The sequence below is a fragment of the Grus americana genome, chromosome 24 (assembly GCF_028858705.1).
Source record: "Grus americana isolate bGruAme1 chromosome 24, bGruAme1.mat, whole genome shotgun sequence".
Classification (NCBI taxonomy): domain Eukaryota; kingdom Metazoa; phylum Chordata; class Aves; order Gruiformes; family Gruidae; genus Grus; species Grus americana.
Window position 1 is genome coordinate 521,335 of NC_072875.1, and position 13,377 is coordinate 534,711.

The window sequence follows — 13,377 nt, forward strand, 5'->3', positions numbered from 1 at the left end:
TTCGGGGCTCTCCTGCACTTGCTTTGTGTGGCTTTTTTTTTCCCCTTTCTCTCCCTTTTCCTTGGGATACACAAACTGTCTACAAACTGCAGTCGGAAAGGAGAATGGAGGGCGGCATCAGCAACAAAGCCCAGCTCGCCTGCCTGCACACATACACGCGGAGTCCCTTAAACATGTGGTTGCCGTGAATCAAACGACGTTTAGGAGATTGCCCAGGCTCTCGCAGTGCTCTGTTACAGGGCTGTTGAGAGGGACGCTGGGCGTATTCCTGCCTCTGAGGGTGTAACGCAGGCCACCTCAGATTTTCTTTCACGGGCATGTGGACCTGGGTCGCTTCAGACTCTGCAGTTCACAGTCAAAAAGCTCCCAATCTGCCCTTCACCCACCCGGTGCTGCAATCACTTCCAGATGGGCAGATGCTCATGAAGGGCCCCTTTGATTTCAAAAGGTCTCTCTGCAAACACAAAGGTCACTGTGGCAGCAGGATCGGGGCCTCAGAGAAAGAGCTTTGCAAGGAGAAGCACAGAAATAAATAGAAACAACCATTTAAATCCGCACTTCCAGGCAAAGAGATCACTCTCGTCCAAGTAGCGCTTTTTGTGGGACCTATCGAGTTTTAATCCTAAATTTTCACAGCCTTCCTCAAACAACTTGTCTCCTTGAAATACTTTTCAGGACAATAGCAGTGCTAAAATCAGAGCTGAAGACAAGAAAAAGTTAAGAGGTGCAAACAGGGGAGAACAGAAATGGCTCAGCTCAGAAACAAAAAGGGAGGGAGGGTCCACAAGGTAGAAACCTACAGGAAGACAGTTCCTCGTGACAAAAGCTGCAAAGAGTAAGGCCCCACTCACAGTGTAGTTATTCAGAGGAGATTATGCAAAAAACCAGGAGGACCCCAGCAGGGGCTGGAAGGAAAAGTGCCATGGGGTCAGTGGGCACAAATAACCCTTGCAAGACTTCCAGTCCAAAGGGCCACGCTCACTTCTCGGCCAAACTGGCAACCAGCTTCCCTATTACGCTAGAGTTACTTCGGGTCCGTCAGCTTGCAACTGAGCCCCAAGCACCAGAGCACAGCGTGGTCCCGTGTCTGTGCTGGAGCATAAGGCTGCACTGCCCGCAGCTCGACGTGTCTGCAGGAACGTGCACTCCCAGCTACAGATTACAGCAGTGCCCACCGCGTACCTGGATCCTGGGCTGCGAGAGGTAATTCAGGAGTGTGTCGCTGAGCTAGCAAAGTTGGCTTAGAGTAAGTGGTATCGTTTTTTCCTGGCACCCCTTAGAGCAAAGGACATCAGAAAGCAGGCGATCTCAGAGAGCTCTTTCGGAGGCTCAGCACCCTGCCAGGAATGCTGTAGTCCTGAAGATTGTAATTTGAGCAGGGCACGATCTGAATCTGACCTAGGAATGGTAGGTTTTATCCCAGTCCCAGAATGAATGGACACACAGACAAGGAATACTGGACTGTGGGGAGGGGATTCAAAACACTGGCAGGCAACAGAATTAAAGAGCAAGTAGCTCTTTAGCAGCTAGAGAACAGAAGAGTAATCAGGGAGCACAGGAGAGGAGAACTTTGCTGAGATTTGGAAGAGACCGAAAGTTGACAAGCGAAAGGGACAGACACTGCTGGTCAGCATCCCAGCAAGAGACACTTAAACAGGTTAGCGGTAGGTGGAGAATTGCTGAAGAGCAAGCACAGCTCCAAGGCTTTGGGACAGGTCTGAGTGGCCAAACCAATACTGTAATGGTGTCAGTCAGCCTCTTCTACCCTCGATGTTTGCTAATACGGGACAGCTGTTTATGCATGTAATCGCTTTTCTGAACTGTAGGAAAGGTGGAACATGCCTTACAGTTCAGTGTTCCCATTGCAGTGGCTGACTCCCATTTAGTTTTACTGAACGTCAGTGGTCTGGGCCAAGCACTTCTGGTATGTGTGTGCGCTGCAGTCTTTTTACTGGGAGGAAACTTCCATTAAAATACCTCAACCGTGTTTGAAAACAAGGTTAAGCAAAAATATGCTGTTAGAAGAAAACACTCTCCGCTGCGCTTTGTTGTGAAGTTCCAGCAGGGTGGTGCGTGGGAGCAGAGGATTACAATCTGACATGGGGTTTGCCTCGGTGCCTTAGACGCATCCTTTGTCATCCCTGGGGAAACCACTAATATTTGGCCAAGCTACAAGTCTTCATTCCCCCAAAACTTCATTTACAGAGGCTCAGCATCACATCGGCACCTTGGTAAACCAGGTAGGGATCAATGCCCACTAAGACCTGGACTCAAAGACAACCCTTGCTGTAAAAGCTTAGAGCCTTACCTGACAAGGGAAAACTAAAAGCAGCGAGCGTGACAAGTCCTATAGCACCCCACAAAAGGCTCCGAGTAAACTGCTTGCAAGAGGCCTGCCTTCCCTGCATGCAAATTTACCAGGCAAACAAAAATGTTTGCAGCCACCCTGTCTTCACCACTTACCACCCACTTGCTGTTGCGTACATGCTGTCAAGCTGGATGATGCATAAATACTTGCACTGTCTTCTCCCTTCACCCACTCCAGAAATACATCTGCCCTCCTCCTTACTTGCCCCCCACGCCTCCCAAAAAATCCCTTCCCCTCTTAGTCAAAAGTCAGACTGCTGCAACTATCTCTTATGCAGTCTTAGGATGCTTCTTGTCCAGCCACCTGACTACAGGAGCATTTAAGACCAGAAGGAACACAGGCCCTTTTCCCTTGCTGTTTCACCCCAGTGTGAGTAATCAGTCAGTACTCTAGAGGCCATTAGCATCCAAAGTTTACCCTCCTGTGGAGGAGGGCAATAATTACTCCTACTTTCTCATCAACTTACAGTAAGGCTCTGTGGCCAGTTTTCTTATGATGAGCATGAAACCGAGGTATTTAAAACACACAACAACAGTACCGCCAACACATCAAAGAGCGAGGATGTTTGTTGTGAACGAGCTGTTATTCTAATAAACAATCTCAGTAATGCAGTGGGAAGCTGGGCTGTGCGAGGCTAGGCAGCGGGGAAGAGCAGCGTGCTGAGAACTGCTCTGCTACCAGCAACTCCTCCGCATCCCTCGCCTTTGGGGGGGGGCAAGAGACACACCTCCCATCCTCTGCCGCAGAGCGGCAGGGAGAACGGGGGCCCTGCCTGTTTTGGGTGACTGGAGGGCTGCAGGGCCCTCTCATGCAGGTGCAGCACCACACCTCTTCCAGATCTCAGCTGATCTTAGTCCCACACGACTCCATTGTTGCAGAAACAGGCTTTTTCACTGCCAGCGTGGTTCTCCTCAGACTGCTGAATCAAGAACCACAGTGGTGCCCAAGAAGCTCTAGGTCCTCCAAATTCTCTCTGCTTCTTCAAAAAGGCCTCTTGTTTGCCATTTCAAGTTGCCTTTGCCTCTAGCGTCGTGCACTCTGTCGAACAGAGATTCGGTGCAGGAGCCGCAAAGCAGCTAGGAAGCCCTGGCTGTCAGAGAAGGCACGCACCCCCAGGCAGGGCTCCCTCAGAAGGTCTGTTCCATGCCTAACTGCTGGGGCCCTAAGAGCAGCAACAAGCCTTAAACATCCAGCCTCAGCCCTCCCCCTGCACCCCTCTGACCTGGCTCCACTGCTGCTTTTAAGCAAAGACCCCGGTCCCCAGCCCTTGCCTGAACTCCACTGCATGTAAGACCTCTTCAGCTTGACTTGTCTCCTCAGCATGACCCTGGACCTGGTTCATCATCTCAGACTTGCTTGGCGCTCACCGGACTGTTGGCTGAACCAGGCATCCCCGCTAAGCCTGCTCTGCTCACCTTGCCCGGGACTGGGACCGTGTTGGCAAAGATGCAGTCTTGTCCCCCTCTGCTCATCTTCTCTAGCGGGGCAGCCCCCCTCTGGGTGCTCCACAGCAGCCAGCCCAGGGGAGGGCTGGGGCCTGGGCTTGGGCTTAAATGGAGCTGTGGGGCCAGTGGGAAGAGAGTGCGTGGGCTGAGTCCCGGGTGAGGCTTACTGGGGCAATGAGTGCCTGATGGTGTGCTCAGGACCCTCACACCAAGTTTTTTCCAAGCCAGAGCTCAAACAAAGCACTGATGTCGAGATGTATTTCTTTCAAGGTGATTTATTGGACCGTGTCTCTTGAACTGTACACAACACTCTTGCCCTTGCTTGGTGAAGGCATGGGAAAGATGGATGGAGCAAGCATCAAAGCTGTTCATACACCTGGTTTGCCAATGTAAGAGGTTTAAGCCTAGGTTACGCTCACTTATAACAGCCCAGGATCACCCCTAAACTGCAATGGGAAGAAGCAGGATCCTGACCCTGCTGAAGCTGGGAAGCATGATGTGCTGTTGGACGGAGGTAGAACGAGTGCTTGAGGAGGCTCTCCTGTGCTGCCGGGGCAATGCATTTCTCTGGGAGCTACTCCCAGCGCACTCCCAGCTCTGCAGGTCCTTTCTGCAGCACTTTCAGCAGGGAAAACACTGCACAGCTAGCTCATCTCGGAGGCTGCAGAGCTGAGCAAAACCCCAGGAAACATCCTGTCACCGCAGCCTCAGGCCTTGTGCCCTGACCAGACTGGTAATCCAGCCAGCAGATCCTGAGAACCTTCCTCTCTCCCAGCCTTTGCCAGACAGCTTGCCTGACCCAGGCTTTCCATCCCCTGCCCTGGTCTCATCGGGTTTATCATCTCCCTTGCGATCTCCCTCTGCGTGCACATACTGAGAGCCAGGCAGACTTCTTCCAGCACTTTGGCTAACTGGTTGCACAGACAGAGTTCAGGGCAGTTATGCGAAGGCATGGGGAAGGAAAAACAGACTTTTTTTGGTTGTGGTCTGGAAACCTGCTCAGCAGTTGTCCAGAGCCGCCTGAGAGATCTAAGTCTACAAAATGAAAATCAACCAAGCTTTTGCCGCCTGTTCGGTCTGCGAGTTTCTCATCTTATTTACACTGCCGTTAATCTCAAGTAAAATGGGTGTAACTGAGGTCAGGGATCAGACCCAAATGTTCTGCCTTGTTCTCTAATCTTCCATCCTTCATTTTCATGCCAAACTCTACTTTTAAAGCTGCATGACAGAATCATCAGTGCTTTTTTGAAGGATTCAATCAAGGCAACTATTTTGGGGATCTGAACACATAAACCCTGGCTTTTTACTATTCTTCACAGCACTGCAGAACTAACAGAGCTCTGAAGAGAGTTAATTGGATTTTTTTTTTACTCTACCCGTCCCTCAACTTGTTGACTAAATCCCAGTTATTACTGGGAATATTACTACAGAGGACCTATGGCTTGGATCTGCAGCTCTGGGAAAGGATTTGTGTTGTGGTGTTGAGTAGAGATCTTACTGTTACAGAAGGGAATCAGGCTTCAAGTAATTTTTCATTAATTAAAAACTATTCAGCATCCCTTTTGAGTGTTCCCTGCTGCCCCTTCCGAATGCCCTCCTTTTCTCGGCAATTACATAAAACAAGCTTCTGAATGGTGTTTAAAAACAGCTTGACTGTCTTAAAACAATGCCTAGCATCTTCTGTCTCTGACCTGTTTACCACCCCATTTTCTGCCCTGGGCAATTAAAAGGTTGAGGAGTACAGCAGCCTGGGTGTAATTAAATGAACAGGCCCCAGTGGCAGAGGACTGGGAGGTTAACTGAGTGCTCAACCTCTATAGGCAACGCAGACTCTCTTCCAGAGATGCTGATGTCCTGATTAGATGCACGTTAATTGAGATACCATGCTCATTTATGCAGAAGCTGGATGCAGCTTCAGGGAGGATGAGAAAGGCAGAGGAAGGGGGGGAGGAGAGCAGTCACAGTGGTTCTTGGGGTGTGCAGGAGGGGTTCTGCCCCGATTCTCCGGGGTAGATTCATGGGAAGAGACTCAAGAGCATGAGCCTGCTCCTGCCCTGGTCCACGTGACCTGGTTCACAGCTAGGGTGCAATAGGGACATGCCACAGAAATAATACCATCGAAAGCGATACCATACACCAGGCGATACAGATGAGGATCCCTTACGGGGGACCGAGCTGTTAGGAGACCTGAGGCCCTAAGAGAAAATCCTGAACTGTGGGAGCCTGTGGGGATCGGCCTCTAACAGGAGTCAAAGCCCGGACTGCCCTTCCTTACAAAGGCCATGAGAGCTGGAAGGATCACATAGAAAAGTCTACTCTGTCCGAAGGAGAGAGTTCACGCTGATGGTGTAGATTTGGGAGCCACAGTGAAATGCTTGGGAAATCTCCCTTATGGCCAACACCGTCCTGCAGTTCCTTACGTGAGCAATAGCTGCTTTTGTGAAGCAGGTTTATGACTAAGCATTGGCTATGGATGCCTTCTGCAGAAGGCTCCCCTTGGCGTGGGCCAAAATACATCACGCTGGAACAGGAGAGTAGGATTTAGCAGGTTTTGTGGGTCAGCCCTTCTCTTGCACCGAAGATTTGGGCAGGCTTCCCTTTTGGTCCAGCTTCTGCCCTCTGCTGGGGGCAGAAGAGTTCCACCTGAAGAGTGGAATTCACGTTCCTTTTGTGGTTAACTGGTCTAACTGGGAGGGCAGGCTTGGTGCTCCTTATTTTCTCCTGCTCCAGCCTTTTTCTGTTCCACTCACACAGCTCTGCTCCTTCCCTTAACATCTGGATTCAACTATCAAACAACAGGCTTTCTGTAACACGTTCCTCCCCTCCCTCGCTGCTTCATGCCTTGCAGGGTTTGTCCTGCTCCCAGGGGGAATAAACACAAAGAGGGGGAGGTCAGAGAGAGACAAAGACAGGGCAGGATGAAGGTGTCAGTAGGTGAAAAACCTTTTTTCTTTTCCCTTCCTGAACCCAGCTCTTGGCCCGTTTGACGTGGGCTCCCAAATGCCGCACAAATACAGGAATCCTATTCGAACCAACTGCAAAAGTCTTCTGAAACTGCCCCATGAAAGCTGCCCTGCAGTAATCACAGTGAGCAGAAGGGAAACCTTTCTGCCATTTCCAGGGAGGGGGAGGATGTGCAATCCTCTGCGCTGCTGACGGGCTGTTCTTTGGTCGGCACGTATCCCACGCAGCCAGGCTCCAGGTACCCTAAACGCTACAGCTGTATGGGCGGTATGTCTCGGAAGCCTTTAATATCCCTGGACACGCAGTAAATTCCAGGGTCACGTTGACGTTTTGGGAAAGAAGAGATCCAGGAGGTTGGTTTTGTCTGCGTGAGACCTCTGAGCGAGTGCAGCCACCCCTGCCAAACTGAGTGCTGATGGCTGAAGATCTTAATAGAAATTAAAGTCCCTCAGCTCAGGCCTTCAGTGGGTTTAGAGAGAAAACTGGGTGAGGTCTGAGAGCAGCGGTCCACTTGGCCCACCGTCCTGCCCTCCAGCCGAGCCCCGAATCACGTTTCCGGGAAAGCAACCAAACATCCTGCTGTGAACATCTGAAACAACAGCCCTCAGGGACCTCTGCTGACCCATCTCAGTCAGAGGCTGGCTTTTGCCCCGAAGCACGTGGATTTAGATCCCTTCTAGCTGATTTCTTACGCTGATGTGATCAGAGCTGGGCAGGAAATAAAAGCCAGGTCCTCTGCGGCTGTTAACTGGAAGAGCGGCTTTTCGGGGCGCTGCTGCTTTCCTCCTGCTCAGGTCTTGGCTGAGGTGTCAAGGGACAGGCTCTTGCAGGGGAATTTCATGTCTGCGAGACCTCAGCTCAAAATGAGGAGTGAGGGGGCACAGCCTCGCCACGGACAGGGCATAGGTGCCTACTCCCCGCGCACAGTTATGGTCTTGGGGACACCAGCAAGAAGGAAGCACTGAGGAGGGAGATGCTGCTACGCCTGGGATTGCCAGCTCTGAGCTCTCCTCGAGATATTTGAGTATTTTCCTGGAAAAAGGAAAGTGGAGAAGGAAATGCTACTGCTCCCCCAACACCCAGCTGCGTCATGCTTAGGGCACTCGCTTGGACAGGGAAAACCCAATTTGGCGCCTACGTCACCCGACTGGACACTGATCCCGGAGACTTCCATCCTGGGAGAGTACAGTCCCGGCCCTCTGCGGTGCTGGGAGAGCGTGCTCGGCTTCCCTGTGATGGTGCGATATTTAATGTACAGGAAAGAAAGGAATAAAAGTGGTATCTCACTAACTGGATTCCCACTGAGTATTCTGAGGAATGCAGTTAGTGAGGTGATCCGCACTACATTCCTGCCGGTGCGGACTTGGAAGAGGTTAATTTAAATCAGCACAGTTTATGTTGGAATGATCCCAGTGGAAATTAGGGGGGGGAAAAAACCAGGTGGTGACTTCTTGCTTCAAATATCTAATTGCGAGGCTGACCAAAGTCCAGATAAAGCAACATCGGTGTTGAGTTAAGCAATATCCTTTAAAACAAAAAGGATGTGAATCTCCTGTGCAAGACAAGCCTAGTAAAAAAGATATTATAAATCTAAGTGAAGCCCTCAAATTCTAAAGGGATATAAATCTAATTAAAGTGATATAAATCTAACTGAAGAAATACACTGTAAATCCAGCCAAAATGATATCCATCTAAGGAAAGCAATGCAAATGCACTAGAAACACCATAAATAAAATCAAAGCAATATATAAGATGTAATGGAAGCAATCTGAAACCTAAATCAAGTGATATAAATATAACAGAATGATATAAAACTAATTAAAGTGATTTATAAAATGGACATTTCGAAAAGAACCACAGCCCTCAGAAGATGAGAATAGCTGAAGAGAGGGACCAGGATAGGTTTATGAGCAATAAAAACCACCTGCAGTTACAAAGAATAAAACAAGGTTAATTAGGTGCTGTGCTTCAGGGCAATCTCCCGTTGCAGAAGGGGTCAGGAGAGCTGCTCCTCTCTGAGCGCAACACTGAGTCACAGTCGCTTCTGACCCACCTTACATGAACGGCACGAACGCAACCCGGGGACATCTGCACGGGGTAAATGTAATGTAGCGAAGGTAACGACAGCGCTGCTCGGGACAGCCCCAGAGTCTCCCAGCCCAAGGTCCTGGGAGCTTTGGGGGATATTCCGTTCAGCAGGAGTTTGTGGGAACGAGCGTAATCCCCTGCACGGCTGAACGCGCTCATCCGGCTCTGTTGGACCTGACGCAGCAACGCGGGCTGGGAGAGTCAGCCCCGTGTCGAGGGTCGACTCTCAAAGCGGGTAAGAGAGATCAGAATCCATCTAAGCCCGAAGCAAAAGGTTAGGCACATTTTAGCCATAGTTCGCAGGGTGCGCAGTGCCGCAGCGGTGGGGCCAGCGCTCCGGAGCCGTCAGCGCGGCGGGAAGGGCGAGCTGTCGGGTGGGCAGCGGCTTCCCCCTCTCCCCAAACCTCCGGGGGAGTCCCGCTCCCCTACAGACAAGGGGATGAGAACAGAGGCAGCCAGCACAGTGCTGTCTGGAACTGCTTCCCCAGGGAGGCTCACGTCCGTTTCAAACTTTCCTGCGTACAGTGAAGCAACAAAAAGAAAAGCAAGTATTTGGGGATTTTTTTCCACCTCAGCTATGGGCAATGAACCCCTCCTTCCCCCTTTGCCTCCCGTATTCAAAGGCAGAACTGGCTCCCAAACCTTCTGTGTTTGCAGAGGGAGACAGTGGTTAATATTTTTCTCTTAAACTGGAAAAATCTTGTTGGTAGTTTCCATTTCCATCCACACTTTCACATAAAATACATGCCTAAGGATCTTTTGGTTTTCACTTAAGTAATCTAATAATTGACCTAATATGACCACAATACAAATAATTAATAAGGCTGTTGCTTGTCTTTGGAAAAAAATCAATTTCAGAAAATAGTCAGATCTGCTCAAAATTCTGTCTTCCTTTAGCTAAAAGAAAGCTCTTTCTTCTCATTCTGAATAATAAAATGCCCTCAGTTCAGCTTTACAATTGAGCTCTTCCCTTCCAGTCTTATTCCAAAGCAAAGTGCCATATGTTTTATACTTAGGATTTGAAAATTTTCTTGTGCTTGAAAGTCATTTGGCATTTCAGCATCTGCAGTGGCCTGAATTTCATTTTTCCAGAGTAAAGGAAAATATCTGTTTTGTGGAAACTCACCGAAAAGCAGCAACCCCCTCCAAAACCCCCAACCCCAACAATCTAGGTTAGAAATCAGCCTGGAGGGAAATGCAAATATTTTTCTTGCAGATTTAGCTGGAAATGTTTCCTATGCTTTCCTGGAACATTAATGCAAAATTAGGCAGTCTGTTGGACTGATGGACCTGCTGAATCAAATAGCTTTAAAAAAACCCCCAAGTTTACCAAAATGTCTATTCACTTCCTCTATGGACAGAGGCATTGCATTCTGAATCACGTAATCTTATGGGGTCTTAAAGCTTGTTGGAAATAGTTATATATTATATTGCATTGTATTATATTATATTGTATTATATTATATTATATTTTTTCTCATCAAAGCCATGTGGGGGGTCTAACCATGGGGATTGGCTTGAAACTGGGTTAAACAGCTGGGGATGGCCAGGGGATAGCGACTGAATAAGCCACCTTTACCAAAGCTGTTTGTACCACACCTCTGTTTAAGGTGCCTCCAGCAAAACCTTGCAGAGCTCATTACCTGGAATCGAGGAGGTGGGCAGACATTCAGCATCACCAAAACTCAAGCCTGATTTAGCCCAAGCTGGAAGGAATGAGATGTGACACCTGGAATTAACAAATGAGCTGGAAACTGGAAAATAGGTCTGACGACTAACAGCTAGAAGTTACGCACCAAATCCAGAACAAACTCCCGAGAGCCTTGGTTCCCACAGCGGCACATCAATGCCTCCTGCTTTCCTTTGGCTGTTGGTAACCCTTCCAATTATTTGAAAACAGCAATAAACTTCAGCTATGGTCTGTCGTGATGGAGTAAATCATACAGGTCACTAGAGTTACCCTTCCGTGCTAGATTTGTATAATTTTGCACTGAGAAGGATTTTGCCTCTGCAGTTAGTCCTACCCTGAAATCAGACGGGAGGGACAGTGCTGGTCCCTGTGAGCACGGGGGCCAGGATCCAGCTCTGGGCATTTCACATAGTGCAAACGCAAGCTGGATCCAGCCCTGGGACTTGGTGGAGATTCACAACCAGGCTGTGTGTCATCCCGTTCTTTTGCTGAGGTGGTTGCAATCAGTATTGAATACAGGCGCTGAAATAATCGCAGTGATACAATCAGCAAACAAAACCCCAGAGCCACAAAACACTTACTACTCCATACTGTCACTAAAACCTTTCCGGTGGCTGCAGGAGAACAAGCGCTGTCCAGACAGCCTGAAACACAGTGCAGGCACCTCAGTGCACGAGCACCATGCGTGCAGACGTGAAAAAGCATATGATGACCTAGCACGCTTTGAAAAATGATGGAGACTGATTTAGGATAGGGACCATCGCCGGTCATTATAGCAGGGTAGAAGATGGGGTTGCAATAATGTTTGGAGAAGGATAAACAAGATTTTACTTCTGGGGTTGAGGCTCTGTATTTGTGCTGCCTGCTGACAGCACCTGGCGAGTGAGATCCTGGCACTTACCTAAGCAGCTCAGGTCTTGCTGCAATAAATGTAGTAGGTGATGCAATGATCATCCAACCTGGAGAAATGGATTTAACGAGATAAGATTAAAGCAGAGAAACTTTGTAGTCTGTCGAGAAATGAAACCAAAACTCAAAAGCCAGGCTTGAGGAACCTAGGGTGGACTAGTTACAAAGTCCAAGCCAGGAGCCTATTCCTGTGAAGGACCCGGGGTGGTGGCTGGCTCTGGGAGCCAGAGTAGCAGAGCTTATACAGGCAGCTCTTGAACTCCAAGGTGAGGGATACAGTCAAAAAAGGGAACAGAGCTCCCTGGCCACAGGAGGAGTCTGGCAGCGATATCTACCACCGTTACAAGGGTGGGGATCTCCTCTGGGTGACGCCTGCCTGCACAGCCTGTGCTGCTCGTGGTGGAAAGGCTCTGCAGCCACCCTGCTTCCAGCCCAGCATGGCAAGGGGCAGGGCTGCCCCGCTCCCTCCTGGAGCCCCACTGTTCACCTCTCAGTCTGGGCAGGGCACGACGGTTGGGCGTAAGTTAGAGCAATGCAGAGCTGCTCTGCCTTACGCAGGGTGCGGGGCTGCTCCGTGTCTGCTGGGGAAGGCAGATGAAGGTGGATGTTACCTTTCCCTCCTCCCCAGGGAAGGCTGCAAGCTCCTGTGCAGCAGGGCTGCGGTGATGGGCCTGCCAGTACCCAGGAGGGGTGTCACCCGCCCCCAGCTTTCTGAAGTGAAGCCGGCGGCAGTCACCCCACGCACGCTGTGGGCTTCAGTGGGGGAGAGGGAGGGGTAGAGCTGGTTCAGGTCCAGGTCGTGGTGCTAGCTTCACCGACCGATCGCAGCTCTTGACTAACACACGTTGTAAATCTTTGCTAGGTGCTGCCAACAAGCCATCAAACTAAAGCTGACAGAAAGAAAATCCCCCGGTGCCAGTTCCTGCAGTCCCTCCTGCAGCTCCCACACCCTGCTGCTGCTTTGGCTCCAGCTCCCGGGTGCCATTATCCTGACACGTGGCTCCTGGAAACAGTCCACCCTCCCTCATCTCTATCTTCCTAGCTTAAGGTCCTGCTGCCTGATGTCCCTGCAGGCAGCGAGATGGAGGCAGGCCAAGGGACAATCTGTTCCTCATTGAGGTCATCCTGCAGCTTGCAGCTCACTGCTGATGTGGCGTTTGGGGGATGGAGTAAAATAGAAAAAAAAAAAAAAAAAGAAATAAAAATCTCTTCCTTGCCTGGCCTCAGTTCCAGCGCTGCTGGGGGACTGATAAAGCATGAGAAGCACAAGGCCAGCAAAGGAAACTGAACTCTTTCAGGTAACCCTTTACACCCCCAGATCCTGCTCCCAGACCAGTGGCTAAAAACCACAGCAACCCACCAGCTGGGCACGGTACCAGGACTTTAGAGGAATATTTTCCGTCTCCCTAGGAGGTCCTTCCAAGGTCCTTTTCTGGTTCTGTGTCTCCTCCAGCTATTTCAGAGAAGGAGCTTTCCCCACCTCTGCTCCCAGAGGCCCCCCATGCTGGGAAGCTCTCCTTCCCTACAGCCCAGCCGAGCTGCTGTGTCATTTTAATAACCCAGCTCTAAGTGCAGCTGCCGAGCTCAGACAGCTTCTCGGACTCTGGTGAAAAATCACAGCTGTCAGAGTTTCCTCTTGCTTTGCCTCCCTCCATTCACCCCCCACTAAGGAGGTGGGGAAAGCAGGAATGCAAACGCTGAGAAGCCTTCAGAGCTGGGAAATTTTTTCTTCTCTCCAGTGCCTCAAAGGCAAGATGCTTCAGCCTTCCCTTTCTGTAGCATGAAGAAGAAAGCAGCAGTACCTTTTCAGAAGCTACCTGTTCCCAAATCCCAGAGCTCCCAACCCTCCCTCGTGAAACAACTGGGCTCCGAATTTCACGTACCCCAAAGTCCAAAGAGGTTTAGCTCAAGCT

The 13,377-nt window shown here is 50.1% G+C and overlaps 1 protein-coding gene across 1 annotated transcript in view; it reads left to right on the forward strand.

Annotated features, from left to right (window-relative positions):
* TRIM29 (tripartite motif containing 29) overlaps nucleotides 1-13,377 on the forward strand; it is a 63,214-nt gene that overhangs the window by 1,640 nt on the left and 48,197 nt on the right. The gene's annotated exons all lie outside the window — the stretch shown is intronic.